Raw genomic sequence first — 22,338 nt, 5'->3', positions numbered from 1 at the left:
CCGACACACACACACACACACACACACACACACACACACACACACACACACGCACGCGCGCACACACACACACACACACACACACACATATATATATATATATATATATATATATATATATATATATATATATAATTATTTACTATAATAATCATTCAATACTTACAGACACTAGTGTTTCATCCTTTCGGGAATCATCATTGCAAAGTGTCACGATTAACACCTGTTGATAGATCCAAACAGGGCAATAAAAGCCATCTCTGGCTTCATTAGCAAGGACCTAATCCATTCGGTCACGATTAACCGTGAGAAATACTGTTGAATTTAAACATTTATTTTTAAATGTTTTTTAACATCTGTCAGAGTGATCTAATCATTATATGGTGATCTGCGCATAAGAACTAAATTGACTGACTTTTTAATTCCATTGAAAGTGCTCAACGATAAGAAACGTGTTTCTTAAAGAGGCTGACATAAATATTTACTATAATAATTATTAAATACCTACAGGCACTAGTGTTTTATCCTTTCAGGAATGTTCAGTGCATTTCTCTCCGATAGGTTCATAAGAGTAGTGGTTGATGGGCAGAAATCAGAGGCCCACAGTATTAATGCTGGAGTCCCTCAGGGGTCCATCCTGGGTCCAATTCTCTTCCTGATCTACACCAATGATCTCCCAAAACACATATTTAAATCATTCGTTCACATCTATGCTGATGGCACGACCATCTATGGCAACACATCAAAGGCCGTAAATGACTAAGTTCTCTCTAATTCTCTCTCCTCTGATCTTGAGCAAGTGGTACAATGGGGGAAGAGGTGGCTGGTCACTTTTAATGCATCCAAAACCAAGCTTCTATCTTTACATCATCAACGCTCTGATCCACATCTGGCATCAATTGAAATGGATGGCTCTCATCTTGGAGAGGCTCCATGTTTTGACAAGCTTCTGGGATTGACCTTTACTCCTGATCTAAAATGGAACACGTACATCAAATCTGTTGCCAGGGACGCTGGGAAAATGGCGGGATCCTTCTACCGCACCAGAAGATATCTCACTAATGATGCAATTCTCTATCTTTATAAAAGCCAAGTACGTCCAAGGATGGAGTACTGCTGCTAAAAACAGCCTATCCTGCCTTGACAGAGTACAAAATAGACTTCGTGGTTTAGTGGACTGGGGGGGACCCTTTTCTCTTCCCAGCAACCTCTCTCCTACAGAAGAGACGTTGCAAGCCTGTCTTTGTTTTGTCGCTATTTCCATGGCAGGTGCTCGTCTGAGCTCCAATCCCTCGTCCCCCCCCCTCGCCAATCTTTCACGAGAAACACTCGTCTGGCTGAAACTACTGTCAATAATTTTCCCCACTCTTTATCTGTGCCTAAATCCAAACGTAGATTCCATGAGCAAAGCTTCTTTCTTAGAACTGCACGCTTGTGGAACTCTCTGCCGCTTGCCTGTTTTCCACCTGACTACAACTTGAACGTCTTCAAGTCCAACATAAACAACCTCCTGACAAACCGCCCCCTTAAGTAAGACACTCTATCAAAACCCCCAGTACTAATGATTACTACAATACTATCTCATTGATTACTGTACACGCAATAACCCTTATCCCTGAGTGGCCTTCGGGCCTTGATAAGTGGTGATCCCCATGTAAAAAAAAAAAAAAATGTCACAATTAACACCAGTCGATAGATCTGAACCCAGCAACAATGGACGTTAAACCATATGTGAAACTTCCTGCTGTTCTGTTACACCGTGGTGGCTTCCTCAACAAGAGCAGGCCATCAATCGATTTGATTAAAAAATTGGTGATATCACCAATTTCAATCCCCAAAAATGTAGGGGAGTGTGGAACATTTGTTGATCCTTATTCAATCCTGGACAACGTCGGGCCTCCCTGCTAGTTTAGATTATTCAAACTACTTTTCTCATCTTGAGTGTTTATTTTCACAACATTTCAGCCAATCTAACCTCCGACTTTCTTCAGATGTATCTTGTTGAACTCGAGAATCTGCAGAGAATTTTTTGTACGGAACCATTTATTTCACCCATGGGGATAGCATGCTTTCGTTTCATCGCCCATGATCAGATAAAAGTCTTAAGTAATTTGTAATTGTATTTTTAGTATCACCCACAGTGAGGATCGAACCTTCAACGTCGAGAAGAGTTTTATTTAAAACTGAAATTTACCTAAGCCACATGCCCTTGCATAATTCGAATAATCTAAACATATATACAGTTCGACAGAGGTACCAGGGTCATTAACTAAAAATAACCACCTAAAAAATTAATATTCCCCAGTTAGCGCAGATAACAGTCATAACCGCTACTAGATGACAGTACACGCCACTGGATGACAGTGAGCGATTAGACAGTTGTAAAGTTGTAAAGGCAAGTAACCACCCTAAAGCAACACTGATCACCAATACCCACCAGCACCAGCAATGACAGCCAGTGGATTCTGTTATCTGCCACTGCTAGACAATGCACAACAGTAGAAGCTAGATGCTTTAATTTTGACCACTGCCCCAGTGTGCGCAATTTTCTTGAGCCAACAGTAGCTACCACTATCAATCGCCACCATATTTCTACATTACTATTTTAGCTGTTTATCCATAGTCAGTAATTTACGGGACTCACATACCATAATGCGCCAGAAAATCACAAGTATTTTTGTTTTCGGGGAGAGGGCGTTAACATAGCTGTTCTGACTTTGGGTCATATTTCCACCGGGCAACGCCAGTACATGTCTCCTGCTAGTATATAATGAATATATAATATAATTGATATACATGTATTATTACTATATAAGATATCTCTTCTTCTATATGTATAATAAAATTACACATTCAATATGCCCACATTAGCTGTCTATAGTTGTTTTCATTCCGACAGAAATCACTCTCTCATGCAAATGGCTTTTACGGTGATAGCACGATACTTATTCACTAATTACTTTTTCCTTTTACGTTTCCACAAAACACCGGGTCAAATTCATCACAGTATACGCTTATCGCCGACGACAGCTATGATTTTATTTGTCTCTTTCATATTTTTATACTTTCAACACAACTCATTCTCACAAATAATGGCCGGCCCTTTGCGCTTCCATTCCAAACTTTTCCTGTGATTTCATTAGCTGCTTCCTAACATTCCGTTATTCCATTATTCGCTCATTCCGTACGTTATGCGAACACTTGAAACATGGTTTGCGTTCTTTCAAACATAACCTAATACAACTGCTCTGCTTCCTTGCACATAAACTTTGTTTTTAGTTCGTGAACAATACAGTATTTCGGTTCAATTTCTTGAAAAACATTAACAAAAATATATCACACCGGCCTTATATTTGTATATTTGTTTCCATTTTTACTTTGATTGAGTTTGAAAGCTAGCAACCGAGCGTTACTTTTAAAACTGGAAAAACGTGCGTGCCATAACATCCAGATTAGTAACGGTTATAACGATGGTTGCTAATCGCCCCCAAATTTTGGTTATGAATGCCGTATGCAAAAAAAAAATAAAATAAATAAATCAAAAATGCGTTTACATTCATTCTGGAAATATAAATATCGGCTTTCAGGAATTCTTACATATAAATTTCTTTAGTTAACGTCTTACGACTGTGATTTTCGAGCAAGTTCTGTGGAGTCCCAAGAGAAAAGTTGGGGGCGACAGATTCGTTCTACGTGGAATCTATTATCTATGAAGAAAGGGAGAGAGCGTGTTGCTGGTTTAACTTTTTATAAACTCGGTCACGTGACTGAGAGCTGGTTTCTGATCGGACAAGCCAGGAAGGAAGTGTATTCGAAATCTTCAGCCGCGGGAATTCGCTCCTGCTTGTGTTCGTTGCAGTTTCGTCTGCTACACAGGTATATCTTGCCAAACGCGGGAATCTGCGCGGAATTTTTTAATAGAAACCTCTGTTTAATCTATGGAGGTAGCATATCCTCCTTCAATCAACTATGACCAGGTAGAAGTCCTGAAGTAATTTGCAACTATATTCGGTGTATCGCCCACACTGGGGATTGAAACCTTACCAATTACTTTATCCGTTTTCTGTCTTAAGTCCACATTTCTTATTTATCATTGTAGATCACTACTTAGCCAGTCTACGACACTGACTTCCAGTAACAAAGAAATAAATATAACAGACAAAAGAAAAGCCTCGCCAAACAGTTGTACACGTTTCGTTTTATTTTCATCCCTGACGAAGAGATACTACTTAGGGACATCAACACCTACCATCTTGTACGACACATTATGTTGGTAAATAAACGTAATATAATTGAAAATTAATGAAAATTCCTTTTGATATTGTTATTTTTCTTTTATATAATTTTAGGGTTTGTGCTTGTGGGGCACAACCTAATAAAATAAATAATTCAACACAAGCGTCTGATACAACGAACACAACAACTTCATAAAATGTAACAAAGAAAAGAAGGTTTATTCTGACGATTGTTCACAGAGAGATATTATTCCTGGGTAAAAACTGGACTCTGGCCACCTCGTGATGTCACGGTAGTTATTCCCTGTGGGAATCGTCGATAACGGATGAGATAACACAGAGGTGGATAGAGAGAGAGAGAGAGAGAGAGAGAGAGAGAGAGAGAGAGAGAGAGAGAGAGAGAGGGTGGGGGGAAAGGGTCCGATCTACTTGGCGTCTTTCTCGGTAAGAAGGATTTCTTTCCTTCAAACCGGAAGCTGTCCGAGTTTCTTAGGGGAGAGAAAGGATCATTGCGCCGCACCCCTGATTGGGCAGTATGTGGCCAAATCACACAGGGAAGAAGCATTCATTTGCGGAAGAGAAAGTTCCAGTTGTTTCTACTACATACTAACTCACTAACGGTTTCCCAAAATGATCTAACACCTTTGTAGATAAAAAAAAAATTTTTTTTAATAATATTTAAAAAATAAAGAAAATATTTGTCTTTATTTTTTAAATGTCCGTAGAATGTCATTTTATTTTAATTAGGTCAAAATTCAATTATATCTGTATTTATACATTTTTTTTAAAGGATATGTTCCCGAATCATTTGATTTCTTTGTATGATGATATTGATTGGCCCGCAAGATCTCCTGATCTAAACCCTGCGACTTTTTCTTGTGGTGATATTTGAAGTCAAAAGTATTTAGTCACCGTCCTCGATCTCTTGAAGAATTAACACGAACTATTTGTTCTGAAATTGCTGTTATTCCACCCGAAATGATTCATCGAGTTATTGAAAATTTTCGTGAACGTCTACAATCGTGTGTTAGCAATGATGGGAAACATTTGGCCGATTTAATATTTAAGACTGTGTGAAATAAAATGGCATTCTTCGTAGATTTAAAAAATAAAGACCAACAAATGAGATCATTTTGGGACACCATATATATATATATATATATATATATATATATATATATATAGTCATCGACATGCAGTCCTGTTTCCTTGTATCACAACTCATCAGTGCCGCTAGACTAGCATCTCTCCCAAGCCAAGGATTGAACCTAGAGCCGTCGTGTTGACAGTCGGCAGTTCTCCCACTCGACCATGGAATCGATGCCTGTAAATAACTCGTCGGAATGTCTATTTAAATAGATACCCGCCTCCACTTTTATAGTGCTCAAATCGCCTGTTCGTAAACAAACAAACAACGAGCTTCGCATTTTCAGCCAATTAAGTAGCGGGTGAGATTATTTACGACAGTGCTCTACCCAAAGAGGGGGGCTTAATATATATATATATATATATATATATATATATATATATATATATATATATATATATATATATATATATATGTATATATGTATGTATGTACATATATATGTATGTACATATATATGTATGTACATATATATATATGTACATATATATGTATGTACATATATATGTATGTATATATATGTATATATATATACATGTATGTATATATATACATGTATGTATATATATGTGTGTGTATATATATGCATGTATATATACATGTATGTATATATATATATGTATATATATGTATGTATATATATGTATGTATATATATACATATATATATATTCATATATATATATATATATATATATATATATATATATATATATGTGATGAAAATAATGGAAATAGTATTCCGACAAAATAGAGAAAATAAAAAAGGAACAAACCGTATTATGTGTTCACCAACGTTTCGTCTTTATTTCGAGACTTCCTCTGGGTGAATGAGATTAAGAAACCAAAAAATATACCAGTACAAAATATTTGAAAAAGTTTCACGTGCACAGTGTGACGCAGTTCTATTTAAGAGAAACGGAAAATTGATGATGGAAAATCAAAAAGGAAGGGGGGCTGGCGCTGTTAAAGAGAAGGAAATTTTAGTGACGTGGTATAGTCGTTAATTTAATTTTAAAACTATGAACGCAAGTTTATATTCTTATTGGGAAAAAGATATATCTGTTGAAATTTAAATATAAGTTTGTAACAGGAATGAAATGAGTGTTTTTTATGTAATTTATTGATTGAGATTATGTGTTAATTATTACAGGGGGTGTTTGAATGGTGTGAGAAAGTTAACCTGTGTCCACAGTTAAATAATGTTCTTTTAATAACAGTTTACTTATTAATGGCGCTATGTTATAGAAACCTCCACGTTGTTTAATAGTGCTTGAAATTGCGATAAGCGCAGATTCAAGGAGTCTCCGGCGCGGTTTATTTGAAATAAATTTAACTACTTTTGCTTGTTTAAAATCAAAGGTGTGGTTATGTTGCAATGAATGAGAGAATAATGCACTTAGAGAATTGCTATTTTTTATATCTCTTTTGTGTTCATTGAGCCTTTTTTCCAATTTACGCTGAGTTTATGATGGCAATTATGGCAAGGAATAGTATATATACCTCCATCGGAAACTGGTTTGTTATAGAGATGTTTCGTGGTTTTTAATATATGTCTTATGGTTAGTGATGTGGTTTGTATGATAGGAATTTTTAGTTTGTTTAGTGTGTTATAGATTATTGTATAATGTGTGTGTTGGTAAAAGAAGATGTCTGTTTATGAGAGAAAGATCTGGTGTATATGATTTTTTATTATTATTTATTCTGGAAAATATTTGTGTGGCATTTCTCTTAGTATTCAATATGAAATATGTCGGATATTGCAAGGTTTTCAAAATGTTTGTAAGGTATTTGAATTCTTCGTCCAGATATTCAGGACTGCAAATTCTGAAAGCGCGTAAGAAGAAACCAATTATCATCTCTGTTTTTATTTTATTGTTATGGTGTGAATAGAAATGTATGTAATCGTTTTTGTGTGTAGTTTTGCGGTGAACTTTGAAGGATAGTTTATTATTGGATTTTATTATAAGTATGTCAAGAAAAGGTAATGAGTTATTGTTTTCTGTTTCATAGGTAAACTTTATGGAAGGTTCGACTGAGTTTAATTTGTCTGTAATGATATTTATGCGCGTATTTTCAGGAAGAAAAATTAAGATGTCGTCAATGTATCTGAAATACTCTGTGTTTGGAGGTAATCTGAATTTGAAAGGACCATAAGATATATATTAAAAACCACGAAACATCTCTATAACAAACCAGTTTCCGATGGAGGTATATATACTATTCCTTGCCATAATTACCATCATAAATACGTTGGTGAAACTCAGCGTAAATTGGAAAAAAGGCTCAATGAACACAAAAGAGATATAAAAAATAGCAAGTCTCTAAGTGCATTATTCTCTCATTCATTGCAACATAACCACACCTTTGATTTTAAACAAGCAAAAGTAGTTAAATTTATTTCAAATAAACCGCGCCGGAGACTCCTTGAATCTGCGCTTATCGCAATTTCAAGCACTATTAAACAACGTGGAGGTTTCTATAACATAGCGCCATTAATAAGTAAACTGTTATTAAAAGAACATTATTTAACTGTGGACACAGGTTAACTTTCTCACACCATTCAAACACCCCCTGTAATAATTAACACATAATCTCAATCAATAAATTACATAAAAAACACTCATTTCATTCCTGTTACAAACTTATATTTAAATTTCAACAGATATATCTTTTTCCCAATAAGAATATAAACTTGCGTTCATAGTTTTAAAATTAAATTAACGACTATATCACGTCACTAAAATTTCCTTCTCTTTAACAGCGCCAGCCCCCCTTCCTTTTTGATTTTCCATCATCAATTTTCCGTTTCTCTTAAATAGAACTGCGTCACACTGTGCACGTGAAACTTTTTCAAATATTTTGTACTGGTATATTTTTTGGTTTCTTAATCTCATTCACCCAGAGGAAGTCTCGAAATAAAGACGAAACGTTGGTGAACACATAATACGGTTTGTTCCTTTTTTATTTTATATATATATATATATATATATATATATATATATATATATATATATATATATATATATATATATATGCAACTTTGTCTGTGTGTATGGGAGTTCGTTCTTTATAGACTCCGAAACAGCTGAACAGATTATCTTTAAAATTTACAGAACTTTAGTGTATAAGTCTGGGCGTGATCTTAGTTAAGTTTTGTCGCATAATACCTCCGATATTTATCGATAATCGAAATGGTTATTTTAATTTATCTATCATCGGTAAAGCCATTTTTTCCATGTCAACACTTAGCAACAATGATAGAACAAGGGGCCGTGAAAATTCTACTGTGGGTAAGTATATAGTATGATTCTTGCAAAATATATAATTAAAAGGTCACCTCATTTGCATATTATATTAAGGAAAATTGATTTTACTACTAGTAGTTAATGTTTCTAGCGAGATAATTGTTTTAAGTGTTCTATTTAAAATTGTTATTTAATAAACTTTGAATAACAATTATATTGATAATATATTTAATTTAATTTATTAATAATTATTATTTCCGACATATACGTTTTTAAAAACGAGTGTAGAGTTGTTTCCCACTGGAAACATTGAAGCATAAAAAAGTTAAAACAAACTCTTTACCAAATAAAATAATTTGGTAATCTCAAAAAGTTTCTAGCGTGAAAAAATAATTCCGTGTAGACAGAAAAATGTTTTCCTTTTTTCTTTTTAAAATATTCAAACAAACGAAAAAAACACTTACGAATAAAATGAAAAGATTTGTTTGTTTTTATTTTTCTTGACCGACTATACAGAACTTTTTTTATACCTTTCCGGCAATTGAAACTTAAGCCACACTTTTAGAAATAAAAAGAAGCCCCCCCCCCTCTAAAAACAAATCGAAAATTTCCTTTATTTGTGAAAAAAAAAAAGCCAGTTAAAAAAGTACCTTCAAAAAAAAAAGAAAAGAAAAGAAAAAACACACGCAAGTCACGCACCTATTTATAAACCTTATTTTTTCCAGGTCATCAAACCGTAAGTCGTTGTAGTCCAGTGGGTAAAATAGATTGTGAAATACATTTCCCTTTCATTCGCATTTCAGGTTCGAGCCTGCCTACGTCGCTAATTTTCAATTTTTTTTTTTTTTGCGGTGGCTCGGGCACTCGCTGCTATTTTTATTGAAACAAAAGTTGTTTTTATTTTTTTTTTAAATTGGGTGGGTGGGGGTCTTTCCAGCTCACGAGCAAGAAAAGTATTCAATATTCGGAGAATAGTTTCTTCTCTTGGTATCCCTTCTGCCAAAATATCTGGTGGAGAGGGTATCACGTACTTCTTTTTGGGGGGAGGGGGTACATTTACATGTTTTTATCCGTTCCTTTATTTTTGAAATTGTTGTAGAGGTATCGATCAGTGCCCATGATGAAAATGATTAATATTCTTAATATGGCAGGTGCATTCCAAACGGAACTGCATGTCAAACCGGGCAACGCTGAGTACTCATGCCAATAACATATATTTTGGACTAAGTTACTGCTGATTTCGATGACAATACAAATATAGATGTGAAATATTCGTTAATCATTATTTAATCCCGGGCAACGTCGGGTCTCCCTGCTAGTGTATATATATATATATATATATATATATATATATATATATATATATATATATATATATATATATATATATATATATTACTTTCATTGTCATTCAAGTCGGTGAAATCGCTTATTTTTCAATCAAATCGATTGTCTGCTCTAGTCGGGGATGCACTGTTGTGCACAGGTAGGAAGCGTCACATGCCTCCCTACAGTGACTTAATCCATGAGACATTGTAGTGTGCATTGCACTGTGGAAAATCTACTGTTCATTTTGTAAAATTATTTTTGTATACGGGTTTCTCTTAAAGTTTAAAATGCAAAAGTTAAGAATCATGGTTCAATTGTGCTTCGAACGCGCGCCTATCATATCAAAGAACTAACTGTTGATTTTATACGCTAAGCCCTTCTGTTTGTGCGGTGATCAAACTTTTCAGATGCGCTTGTAATGTTTGGCTGTATAAGGGTGTTAACTTTGGTCAAAACTGGACTGTCCTTTCTTTAATCGGATTTTTTCGATTATTGGTTTTCGATACTTATTGGAGATATTTCGATGCAGAACCTATCTAATGACCCATAAAGTATGTTTGTGTGGAATTTCAAAAAGATCAGCCCAGCCGTTTCTGGGTCCATAGGAAACGAATTCACAAACAGAAAAAGAGAGAAACACATACAGACATAAACACACACGCGCGCGCACTTACGCTCAGTGCCTTTTATATGTAAACAGAAATAGATATATATACATTTTCCTAACACTCAAGATGAGAACAGTAGTCCGAATAATCCAAATACGAATTATCAGTTCTCATCTATAAAATTCAGAAACGACCGTGTGTGTGTGTGTGTGTGTGTGTGTGTGTGTGTGTGTGTGTGTGTGTGTACGTGTGTATTTGCGTGTTTGTGTGCGTGCGTTAGTGTTTTGTGCGTGCGTGCGTGTGCGTTCTTCCCAAGCAAGTCATGTTGCGACTCAGGCATACAGGGGCTACTGTGATAGGGACCAGATTTATATATGAGAGCAACCTGGCTGAGGAATTAGGCAGAAAGATGTTTGCTCATATACATTTAAATTTTTGCATGTTGTTATGGTCTGGTCGGGGAAACAGGAATCACGAAGGGAATTCCAATAAGAAACGGAACCAAGGAAAGAAGCTATGTTGTTGTTGTTGTTGTTGTTGTTGTTGTTGTTGGTGGTGGTGGTGGTGGTGGTGGTGGTGGTGGTGATGGTGGTGGTGTTGTTATTATTATTGTTGTTGTTATTGTTGTCGTCGTTATCATCATCAGCAGCAGCATTACCATCACCACCAACATCATCATCATCAACAACAACAACAGCAAGTTTACATAATTTTATTTTTATCATGCATTTCGTATGTGCACCAATTTTCCTTATAAATAGCTTTGCGAATAATTGTTTTGTAGAAATTAATTAATTGTAAGAACAACTTATGCATTAGTTTCTTCATTTGAAACCAATAAGTCATGCAGTTTTTTTTTGTTTTGTCTTTTTCTCTCCATATTCTATTTCCATCTTTCGTCAAAAAATGCTTGGATTTTGGAATGGCGACACGTCATTATGGTCATCAAGTGGCGGTTGCAGGAGGAAATGTATTTTGGGCCGATAATGTCGCTACTCTTCAAGTCTATGATATCGGCAATCTGGCCGATCAGGGTGATCCACCTTTTGCAGATCTGCATTTTTTTAGCGTCAAATCGATTGCAGTTTGTTTTTGCCTTCGTCCATGTTAAAAACAGGAATCTAATATTTCTATTATGATTGTGAACTAAGTTGACCCTCGACGGCCAATGAAAACGATTAAACGGGTTATATATATATATATATATATATATATATATATATATATATATATATATATATATATATATACATATATATATATATCGTATTCGAGTGTACGCAAAATGCACGCACCTGTCGTTTTGCGTGCACATTATATATATATGTATGTATATACAGAGAGAGAGAGAGAGAGAGAGAGAGAGAGAGAGAGAGAGAGAAAGAGAGAGGGAGGGGGGTGTCATTTGTCATTTAAATGACAAGCATTTAAAAGCAACACAAGTACGTGTATTCCCTTCACACACACACACACACTATATATATATATATATATATAATATATATATATATATATATATATTATATTCCCCTCATCGACGTAAATACCTTCGACTAACCCGAAAAGCAGCAAAATTCCACCCCTACACTATAGAGATCCCTAGATGCCGGAAAGCTTTCCATTCCAATAGTTTCTTCCCTCGAACTGCTAGACTTTGGAATTCCCTTCCAGTTCCCTGCTTTCCTGGCTCTAATGATATGCAGTGATTCAAGTGTAATGTGAAAAGACACCTCGCTGCTCAACTCCCTACGTAGTGTCCCTGTAGATTTGGCCCCAAATAGTAGCCCCTTCTGTACCTTGTTTGGGATGAATTATAGCAATGTGTGTGTGTGTGTGTGTGTGTGTGTGTGAGAAGTGACGAAGAGGAAGGGGTAAAGTCAAAACATGTTTCGTTCGAACATCTTTATCATGAAACTCTTTGATAAGTATGACTCTTTTTTTTTTATTGCCTCGTTACTTCTGACTCGCCCACTATAAGCAAACAATAGACAAAAATTTGAGGAACCATGCGTCAGGAGTGCTCGGTTGTAATTTTATTTTATTCTATTTTTATTAAATTAGCAAGGGGGGGGGCTTCTCTTTATCAACACCTGCTACAAGTCTCAGTGCCTCAACCGCGGTTGCGGAGTCGGAAGATGTAAAATCCTACTCCGACTCCTACCTTTCCAAAAATTAACCCCACCGCCTTCGACTCCGACAATTCGAAATTATTAGACTCCAAAACTCCTTATTTTAAAATCTTACAATCAGTAAACGCGTGCTGGTTTTTTTTTTTTTTTTTTTTTTTTTTTTTTTAGATAGAACTTTCAAGTTTAATTCAAGTGTCACGATATCACTTGTTTATTAAGTAGTTAGGTGTAAGTGCAGTCAGTATAGTAAAAAAAAAAAAGAAAAAAGAAAGAAAGGAAAAAAGAAAAAAAAAACCTAGCCTCTCCGCATGTGAAAAATGCGTTTCTAAATAATAACATCATTATTTCAGCACGGTCCGTATTCTGCATAAATTCAAAGAAAAAAGACAATTCATAACATCCTTTTCTGGGCAAGCAAGAAAGAAACTCGCAGTAAATTGTTTAAAAAAAACGAATAAATAAATAATATTATTCTGCTCGCAAGCGTTAGGGTAACTACGTACGGTAAGACTCGGAAATTTCCTTAAGTACTGGAATTCTTTGGAGGTCTATTATGCATAAGCACCGAATTATGTTTTAATATAAATCTGTAACTTTACGGGTGTAGAGATAAGATTTACGAACATTTTAACTTGTATTGTTGCTATTGTTGCTCTTACTGTTCCGAAACCAACAAGAAAAAAATGACAACAGTCGTTATAAGACAAAAATGGTAAGAAAACCGGTTATCAAAGAACGTGTTTTACAATTCGATAACTTAAAAAAAAAAATCTGACTCAGACGTTTGACATTCTTACGAGTCTCTTTCCAAAACTTATTACGCCGACTCCGCAACTCTGGTCACAATAATATAGTTATTCCTTTTACTGTCCGATTTTTAGTTAAAATAATGACATTTTATATATATATATATATATATATATATATATATATATATATATATATATATATATATATACACCATAACCTCGAGTATTTTGCTAAATAGTAATTTGCTCCCTTTTGGACCGCCCACTTACTTCTGACTCGCCCGGTGTAACAAACATACTCTTTGGTTTTCGGGCCATGATCAAAGTGTAGCAGCTGTTCTCTCCTCGGTCAGACCAAAAGAGATCTTTCTCGACTGAGGCAATTTTGGAAATTTTTGTCCTATCCAAAGTACTCGTTTTCGGGGTGTTGTATATCTTTCACATTAAAAAATAAAAAGACCTTGTGACTTTCACCCTCGTGGGGAGAAAAGTAAAAATAGAGAGGCGACAAAAACTAACGAACCAAAAGCGCGCGGTTATTAGAGGGGGGGGCGCAAAATGGAGCTCCCCTGGCCTTTACCAACAACTGCTACAGCTCTCATTGTCATACTAAAAAAAAAAAAAAAAAAAAGATCATGTTTTGCCCGTCTACATATATCTTTTGTCTTTATAAATTAAAATTAACGTATCGTTTTTTTTTGTTTTTTTTTAATAATTTTTGTTTATAAAAACACCAACAAAAACAACGTGCATTTGTTATTGGTATTTTCTAAAAGGACAGGTTGTAACATACGTGACGTGCACTGATGCGGTTTGTGCAGCGATGTTTGTTGTGAACATGTGCAACAACAACCAAGACAGTGCTAGCAATAGCCAGTTCGGCCATAGTAGCAATGGAAGTCGGTGTGTGTGTGTGTGTGTGTGTGTGTGTGTGTGCGTGCGTACGTGTGTGTGTGCGCGCACGCGTGTGTGTGTACATGTGTGTGTGTGCGTGTGCGTGTGTGTGTGTGTGTGTGTGTGTGCGTGTGGTGACGACGACCGCGAGGAGAAGCAGACGACGTGATGACGAAATTAACGATGACATTAAACGTCGTCCGGCTAACAGAGCAAGTGCGTTGAGAATTCAGATCTGATTATTACAATAAATAGAAATGTCTACATAATCAAATAACAGTAAGCGTCCGTAAAAGTACATATTAGTTTAAGCTGCCAGTTCGAACAGTAGAATTATTGGTTGCTACAACTGCTATTGCAATTATAATAGCTAGTGTGACCATGCTTTTACTGCACGTACAAGAGACGCTATATCTTCTCTTCCAGCAATTCTTTTCTTGGCGATGAGTTGATTTTTCTCTTGCAATTCCCGCTATGAATGGACTCTACGATTTTCAAGAATTGCCCTTTTTTGTGTTTTTTTCAAGTTGATCCTTGAGGGTGTTTTAGATTCAGGAAAAGAAGCAACAATTTCGTTAGTTTTTGTTAGTTTTTGTTTTTGTGTTTTTTTTTTTTTTTTTTTTTTGTGTTTTAACCATTTTGTATCGTTTACAATTCGCATTTTTTCGTGAACATGCGACTGTTTGTTAACGTTTAACTGATTGAGCGAACCTGTTACGTGCTATTAACGAATTTGGAAGAAGAAGAAGAGGAAGAAGAAGAAAGTTTGTTTTTTTGTTTTTAATTTTATTTTTATGATTTCATCTGTAGTTTTCACCAAACAGAAATAGCTTTGTGATAATCAATAGTTAAAAATGATCTCCGTTTAAAAAGAAAGGAAAATAACGAAAGTTGGTGTAATTGCTGCAAGGAACGTGTCCAGTCCAGTGGAGGCCACAGGACATAAAAAGGACGTACCAGCTATCATGTCTCTCAATGCTAGAACCAAGCAGCATTGGTCATCGTGCTTATGGGCAAAACGGTAAGTGAAGATTGAAAAAGAATCATGTTCCCCGGTTATATATATATATATATATATATATATATATATATATATATATATATATATATATACACACACACACATACGAATGCGTTATTGGTCGGATTATATATGTAATTTTTATTTTACTTATATCTCTGGTTAAGTTATCAGGTTGGAAACACGTTCTTTGATGACCGCTTCTTTGTATTCACCTATCCTTGTTGTCATTTTTTTTTTCGTTAGTTTCAGAACAGTAGGAGCAATAACAATACAAGTTAAAATATTCATGAATCTTGTCTATTTGCACGCGTAATTTTACAGAATTTATATTAAGCCTTTAAAGCGCACCTCCTCAGTGGTAGTGCTAATGCATAAAATACATCCAAAGGAGTCCAGTCCAGTACCTGGAGAGATTCCCGAGTCTTGACATACGTAGCTACCCTAACGCTTGGTGAACTGAATAATATTATTTATATATTGGAAACAATTTATTGTGAGGTTTTGTTTTTTTGTTTAATTTTTTTTCTTGCTTGCCAGAAAAAAAAAATTATTTATTATATTTTCGTATTTATGCAGAAAACGGACCGTTCTGAAAATAATATTATCATTTAAGAACTCGTTCTTAACATGCTGAGTAGGGGGGGGGTCCATTTCAACTTCTGTGTTTTCACCTAACTATTTAATAAACGCAAAATACTGTAAAAATTTAATTTAATATTTGAAAATCCTATCTAAAAAGAAATAGCACGATCCGATCCGTATAAGTACAAATCTTTTTCTTTTATTTTTCTTTCTTTTTTACTATTATTATTTATTTGATTTATTTAATAATTTTCCCATTTTGTCAGGAGGGGAGACTGCTAAATGGCCGATGGAGACCGATTAATGGTTTCTTTATTTTTTATATTTATTAATCTTTCCGGTTTTAGTGTGTGTGTGTGGGGGGGGATTAGGGTTAGGTTTTAAACCCAGTGTTTGTTTTGTTTTTTTGTTTTTTTTTGGGGGGGGGATACAAATGGAGTAAACGAGTCCGATAAATTGGAATGGCCATTTTTACAAAATATTATCCGAAAAAAAGAAGGGTGATGTTGTGCTCTTTCTTACTCCAAAAATGGGCAAAAGAACAAAATCTACAGGAAGGGTCGAGTTTTCTAAATATGTGTGGACGATTTATCGTACGAATTTTTCGCTAAAACTCGGCAATCTCCGTTAAATTCTGTGGTATCTATTCTGAACAAGTACCCACAAAGTAGGGTTCGTCTTTTTCTTTTTATTGTTTTTGTTGTTGTTGTTGTTGCTGCTGTTGTAGTTGTTATTTTTCTTTTCATGGGATATTTTATCAATTGTGTTTTTATTTTATTAACGAGTCAACACTTATCAAGGTAAAAAATGCCACTCGAGTATAAGGGTAAATGAGATGGATTAATTTTTTAGGTATATGATGAAAAATAATTTTATACAACCACTCCAGTCTCCAAACTATCTCTACGTTTAACCCAACTCTAATAATTTTTACGAGTGAGGCATCAAAAGAGGCTGGCAAAAATGCATTGAGAATGGTAGTGACTATGTAGAAAATTAAAGTCTGGAACACAAAAGATTGCTTGTTTTAATTGTACCACTCCTATCTTCGTAACTCTTCAACGTTTTAGCTTTTTTAGTTAAAAAATAGGAGACCTTACTTGTGAAACGACCTTTGTATTTAGGGGGTATTTCTACAGAATTTGAACCGAACTGTTTTTGATAGTTTTTTGTTTGTCTTTTTTTTTGGGGGGGGGGTAAGCTAACTCTAAGAAAACTAACCTAACTCAAATCTAAGTTTTAAGTTTCGTTCGGCAAAAGTCAGTTTGCTTCGGCTCAAATTCTGTAGAAGCACCATTTGTTGAGATTGGATTTGAAGACGACCATGCTTTAGTCTGCAGAGAAGCAGGCCCATGATAATGTGTTTCTTTGGTAATAGAAGAAAACGTGGGTTTGTTTTATAATCCACAGAAATTCGAAAAAGAGGTAAATAATTCAAATATATAAAAAAATAAATATTATCAAAAGCAAGATAAGCCACTCTTTTACCCATCTTGAAGTTTTTAGTGGTTTTACTAGCTTTCAAATGTTTAATAGATTCGAAAAACATATAGTGTCGAGCGATAGGTGCGAACAAGAAAATGGCCGTGAAACTGACACTTAAATATATAAAGGTTTGATAATAACTTTAAAAAACATTATACAAAATACTGTTAGAAACCCACCCAATATATGTTACTGTTACATATATTGGGTGGGTTTCTAACAGTATTTTGTGTGTATATATATATGTATATATATATATATATATATATATATATATATATATATATATATATATATAAACTACTTCATTTACTCACATAAAATTAATATACGAAAGTATAGATTTATGCGTAAACTTTAAGTATTTACTTCAAAAGTGCTCAATACGTAGGTAGAGCTAGTTAGTAATTTATAAAATATATATGGCGATTAAGCTAATCGCCATATATATTTTATAAATTACTATATACATATATATATATATATATATATATATATATAACTACATTTACTCACATAATATACGAAAGTATAAATTATGCGTATTTACTTCAAAAGTGCTCAATACGTAGGTAGAGCTAGTTGTAAGATATAAATATATATGGCGATTAAGCTACACTGAATATTCCGCGTTTCATCCACTCTAGGACTCTTCAGGCTTATGCGCGAATTTTGTGGTTGTCTGTCGTTTTTATATACGCACCTTCTATTCAATAGAAGGTGCGTATATAAGAATATATATATATGTGTGTGTGTGTGTGTTATTTTCAAAACTTTGAATATTCAGGTGTCAATACGCAGCCATTTTTTTTTTTTTTTTTGTCATGTAACGATAGACGTGTTTTTCGAACCGGATAAAGTTTTAAAGTGAGTAAAACCACTAAAAACCTACTCCAGATAGGTAGAAGGGTAACTTATCTTGACTTTGATAACATTTATTTGTTATATATTTGAATTTTTGATCACTTTTTCGAATCTATGTGGATTGTAAAACAAACCCCAAAACTTTTGTTCATAGAAATTCCGTTTGTTGTTAAACACACTGAGTAAAGAAAGGAACGTTCTTCGTAGTGGGAGTAGAAGGCGAGTTCTTGCTGTGAATGTCTTGTTGACTCATTTTTTTTTTTTTTTTTAATATTGCCATAATTGTTCACAATGATATTACACGTATGTATAGTCTCCATCAACAATACTAAAGCACCAGATAGTGAATCTCCTCTTTGATAAATCGCCAAAAACCATGATGATCATCATCATCTTGTCCGTTTTTACATGCTAACATGCATTGAATGATTTTAAAAAGTTTAGTCGACTTCCAAAGTAATCTATCTCTGGCCAGGTCTTTTCTTAACCCTCTTTCTCTCGAGTTCATACTTATCACATATCTTTAACTCGGCTAGGGATTTTGTCCCTGTTGATTTTGCAGTGGAAGTTTAGTTATATGCAGTTCTAGGAGGTCCACCCTCCCAGTCTTTTAGAAGGGATTAGTCTCAGGCTAATCGCCTGAGGTGCCCTCACCTGAAATGCTTGAAATTCAATATTTCGATTTTCGAGTTCGCTCTAATAACGAAGAAGCAAGGAAAAATCTTTAAAAAAAAAAAAAAAAAAAGAATACTATGATATACGTACCCATCACGGAACGAAGATATAGTATTCCAAAAAATACGTAAATTGATTAATTAGTTTTGTTTTAATTAAGAAAATAGAATTTTATTACAAAGCGAGGCATTGTTTTGATCAACCGCCATGTTTTATAAATAAGGGGGAGATGACTCAATTCGAACTATCGAGATTAAAATCAGTCTTATAATGGATACAATTTACTACTAAAAAAAAGTTTTTTTTTTTTTTCCAGTTAATAATAAAACTACTTGATCAATTTACGTAAGTCTTGGAATATGACATTTTTGTTCCGTGTCGGGTGTGTACACTATCAAGATTTTTCTGTAATTTATTTATTTTTATTTATTTTTTAAAATAAGTTTAGTTCTATATAGGCATCGAAAAATGGATGAACAATTGTGAGATGTAATCCAAGTGACAATCTTCTACAGGCGAATATTTGCCAGGCTTAGCGAATAAGGCATGTGACAGTGATCGGTAAAAATAGTGAAATTTGAGCCTTCTGACATAAATCGAAAATGTTTTTATCGCGGAATAAGCAGCGAGCAATTCCCTACCGAAAGTACTGTATTTTCTTTCAGCATCTTGAAGTCTTCTAGAAAAGAAGGATAACGGTTGCCATAAACCATCAACGAATTGTTGTAACACTCCTCCTCCGATGCCCACGTTGGAAACGTCTACGAATAACGCAAGTGGCGCGGCCGCGGCTGTCTTGGGGGAAAAAGCAACAATGTAGCGTTCGCAAAGGTCTTTTTTAAAACTGAGAAAGAGGGCAATTCATGTTCGCTTAATATAATCCCTTCATTTTTTTTTCTTCTGTTCCGAAGGAGATCGGTTAAGGGTTGTCCCGGCTGTACTAATTCGGCGCAGTGAAGTAAGAATCGTCTGTAAAATTTAAACTAAGAAACTCCCGTAGTTTACGAAGAGAAGTTGGAACAGGGTAATCGACAACAGTTATAACCTTCTCAGGCAAGGGACGAATGCCTTTCTTGACCAATAAAAGATAATGACGAAACACCGAACTCGCATCTGTTAGAGTTGATGATCACGCCGTATTCCGATAGCCTGTGAAATAATTGGTTCAAGTGATGAACATGTTCCTCCGTAGACGAGCTTGCCACTAATAAGTCGTCGAAAGCAATCCACGTGTAACTGCGTCTATGGGCCGTTGAAAAGCTTGGACCGCGTTTCTCAATCCGAAAGGCATTCTAATGAATTCAAAAAGTCCTAATGGAGTAGTGATGGCGATCTTGGGGATGTCAATGGGGTCAACAGGGATTTGATTGTATGCACAAGGTTAATTTTGGAGAAAATTGATTTTCCGTTGAGCGAATTGGAAAAATCACGCAAATGAGAGATCGGATAGTTATCCGGTACTGTTCGGCTGTTAAGTGCCCTATAATCCCCACAAAGGCGCCAGTCACCCGATGTCTTCTTGGGGACCATGTGGACCGGTGTCGATAAGTTGCTTTGAAATGGACGAATGATGCCTAGGTCCAGCATGTGTTGGAACTCTGGTTTAGCTGCCTTTAAGCGGCCGGGTCGGAGTATGCGCGGGCGGGCGTTTACGGGTGGATCTGGAGTCTATATATGATGCGTGACGTCATGTTTGACAGTATCGTCCATGTAAACAGGTCACATAATGTTTAGACAACGTCGAAATATTTTAGTGTATTCGTCTTTCATGTTTTTAATACGACTGGGCTTATTTTTGCTGATTCTGCCTTGCACTTATGATCCGCTTTTGTTATCCATTATTACGCGTTCGACGTCGACAAGTATGCAGAAATCGTGTAGGAGATTTTCCCCTAGTATCGGAAATGGGAGCTTCTTCGTAAATATCCATGGAAATGTGCGTTTCAAACCTAGGTCCAACGTCATTGATTTGTGATCGGAGGTTGGAATGGGGAAGTGGTTCGCGGCTTATAAAAGAAACTGTGTCTGTATTCATCATTTCTCTATCAGCTTGCTTGGGATAACACCCATTTCTGCTCCTGTATCAACGAGAAAATGTATGCCTGAATTCCTGTCAGTGACGTAGAAAGTGCGACGCGTATGAAGCCAGTCACATTTACCACTTGGCCGTGCCGTTTCCCATAGATTTAGATGTTTGTGTGAATGCGCAGGGCTTTCGGCATCTCACAGCTTTTTCTCCAAAACGTCGATGATACTGGCATAATTGCGTATCATCGTTGTAGTCTCGACGAGGATACTTGGTCGACTCACAGAACGTCGGCGACGAAAGTCGTCCTGTTAAGGACAGTATGGCCTATGCTGCTTCCTGGTTGAATTCCACATGTTATTGTTCAACTCCTGTCTGCGTTTAGCTTGTTTTTTTTTTTTTTGTTTTTGTTTTTTTTAAGCATCTCTCTGACATCCATGTTGTCTTCGTCGACTTCAGGTGTGGTAAGAGAGATGGTCGGGGTTTCGGTTTGGTTGACTGGGGAGACTGATGCTGTGACCCCCATAATTTTGTCAGCAAGGTCGGCTAAGCCTTTGACTGGTGTCGTCTCTCGAGTGGGCGTGAGTATCATTTGGACTCCGGACGGCAGTCTATTGAATAGTTGCTTCAAAATGTCCGATTGAAGTGGGTTCTCGCATAGTAGTTGTTTCATCCTTCTCAAGAGTTGAGACGGCTTCCTATCGCCCAGATCCCCTTCCGTGAGGATCTCTGGCAGAGGCGTTTCTGTTGTGAATCTGACGTTCGTTCAATCAATTCTGACTTAAAAGTGTCGTATGTAATCGCACCAGATGGGGCCATGACTAAGTCACGCACTACAGCCAGTACATCGTGTGATAGTGAAGCCATGACGTAGTTGAGTCTGGTAAGTTTGCTATGGATCCTTTGAGTATAAAATTAGGCTTCCACATGTGCGATCCATAGTGCAGGATCGTCTGCCCAAAAAGGCGGGACTTTTACTAACGCAAGCGTAGTCGAATTTGATGTCGTTCTCCATTATGTGTCGCATGGATGTTTTAGTCCACCACTATCGTCCAGTGATTCCTCGATCACTGTCGGTGTGCTGCAGGAGTTATGATTGGTTAAATTAATTACAGGGTTATTCAAAAACCAAGAGACTTTATTCAAAAACCAAGAGACTTTATTCAAAAACCAAGAGACTTTATTCAAAAACCAAGAGACTTTATTCAAAAACCAAGAGACTTTATTCAAAAACCAAGAGACTTTATTCAAAAACCAAGAGACTTTATTCAAAAATCAAGAGACTTTATAATTTCATTTATTCAACACCTGTTATTACTTGGTAGATTAGGTCCCACATTTTTC

At 35.6% G+C, this 22,338-nt stretch overlaps 1 protein-coding gene across 3 annotated transcripts in view; it reads left to right on the top strand.

Annotated features, from left to right (window-relative positions):
• Positions 1-22,338, top strand: part of LOC145248184 (rhomboid-related protein 2-like) — a 333,868-nt gene that overhangs the window by 86,126 nt on the left and 225,404 nt on the right. The window contains exon 1 of one of the 3 annotated variants that reach the window (XM_080110038.1): positions 12,419-12,491. The exons of 1 other annotated variant lie outside the window; for it this stretch is intronic. The gene's annotated coding sequence lies outside the window, so the exon portion shown is untranslated. Of the gene's footprint in view, positions 1-12,418; positions 12,492-14,242; positions 15,360-22,338 lie in introns of those variants that run through there. One more of the 3 variants, XM_080110036.1, reaches the window with a different exon arrangement.

This window comes from Euprymna scolopes, chromosome 26, assembly GCF_053919585.1.
Source record: "Euprymna scolopes isolate OS-2025 chromosome 26, ASM5391958v1, whole genome shotgun sequence".
NCBI lineage: Eukaryota > Metazoa > Mollusca > Cephalopoda > Sepiida > Sepiolidae > Euprymna > Euprymna scolopes.
The sequence above is the reverse complement of the archived record's forward strand: the minus strand, read 5'-3'. Positions and strand labels throughout refer to the sequence as shown.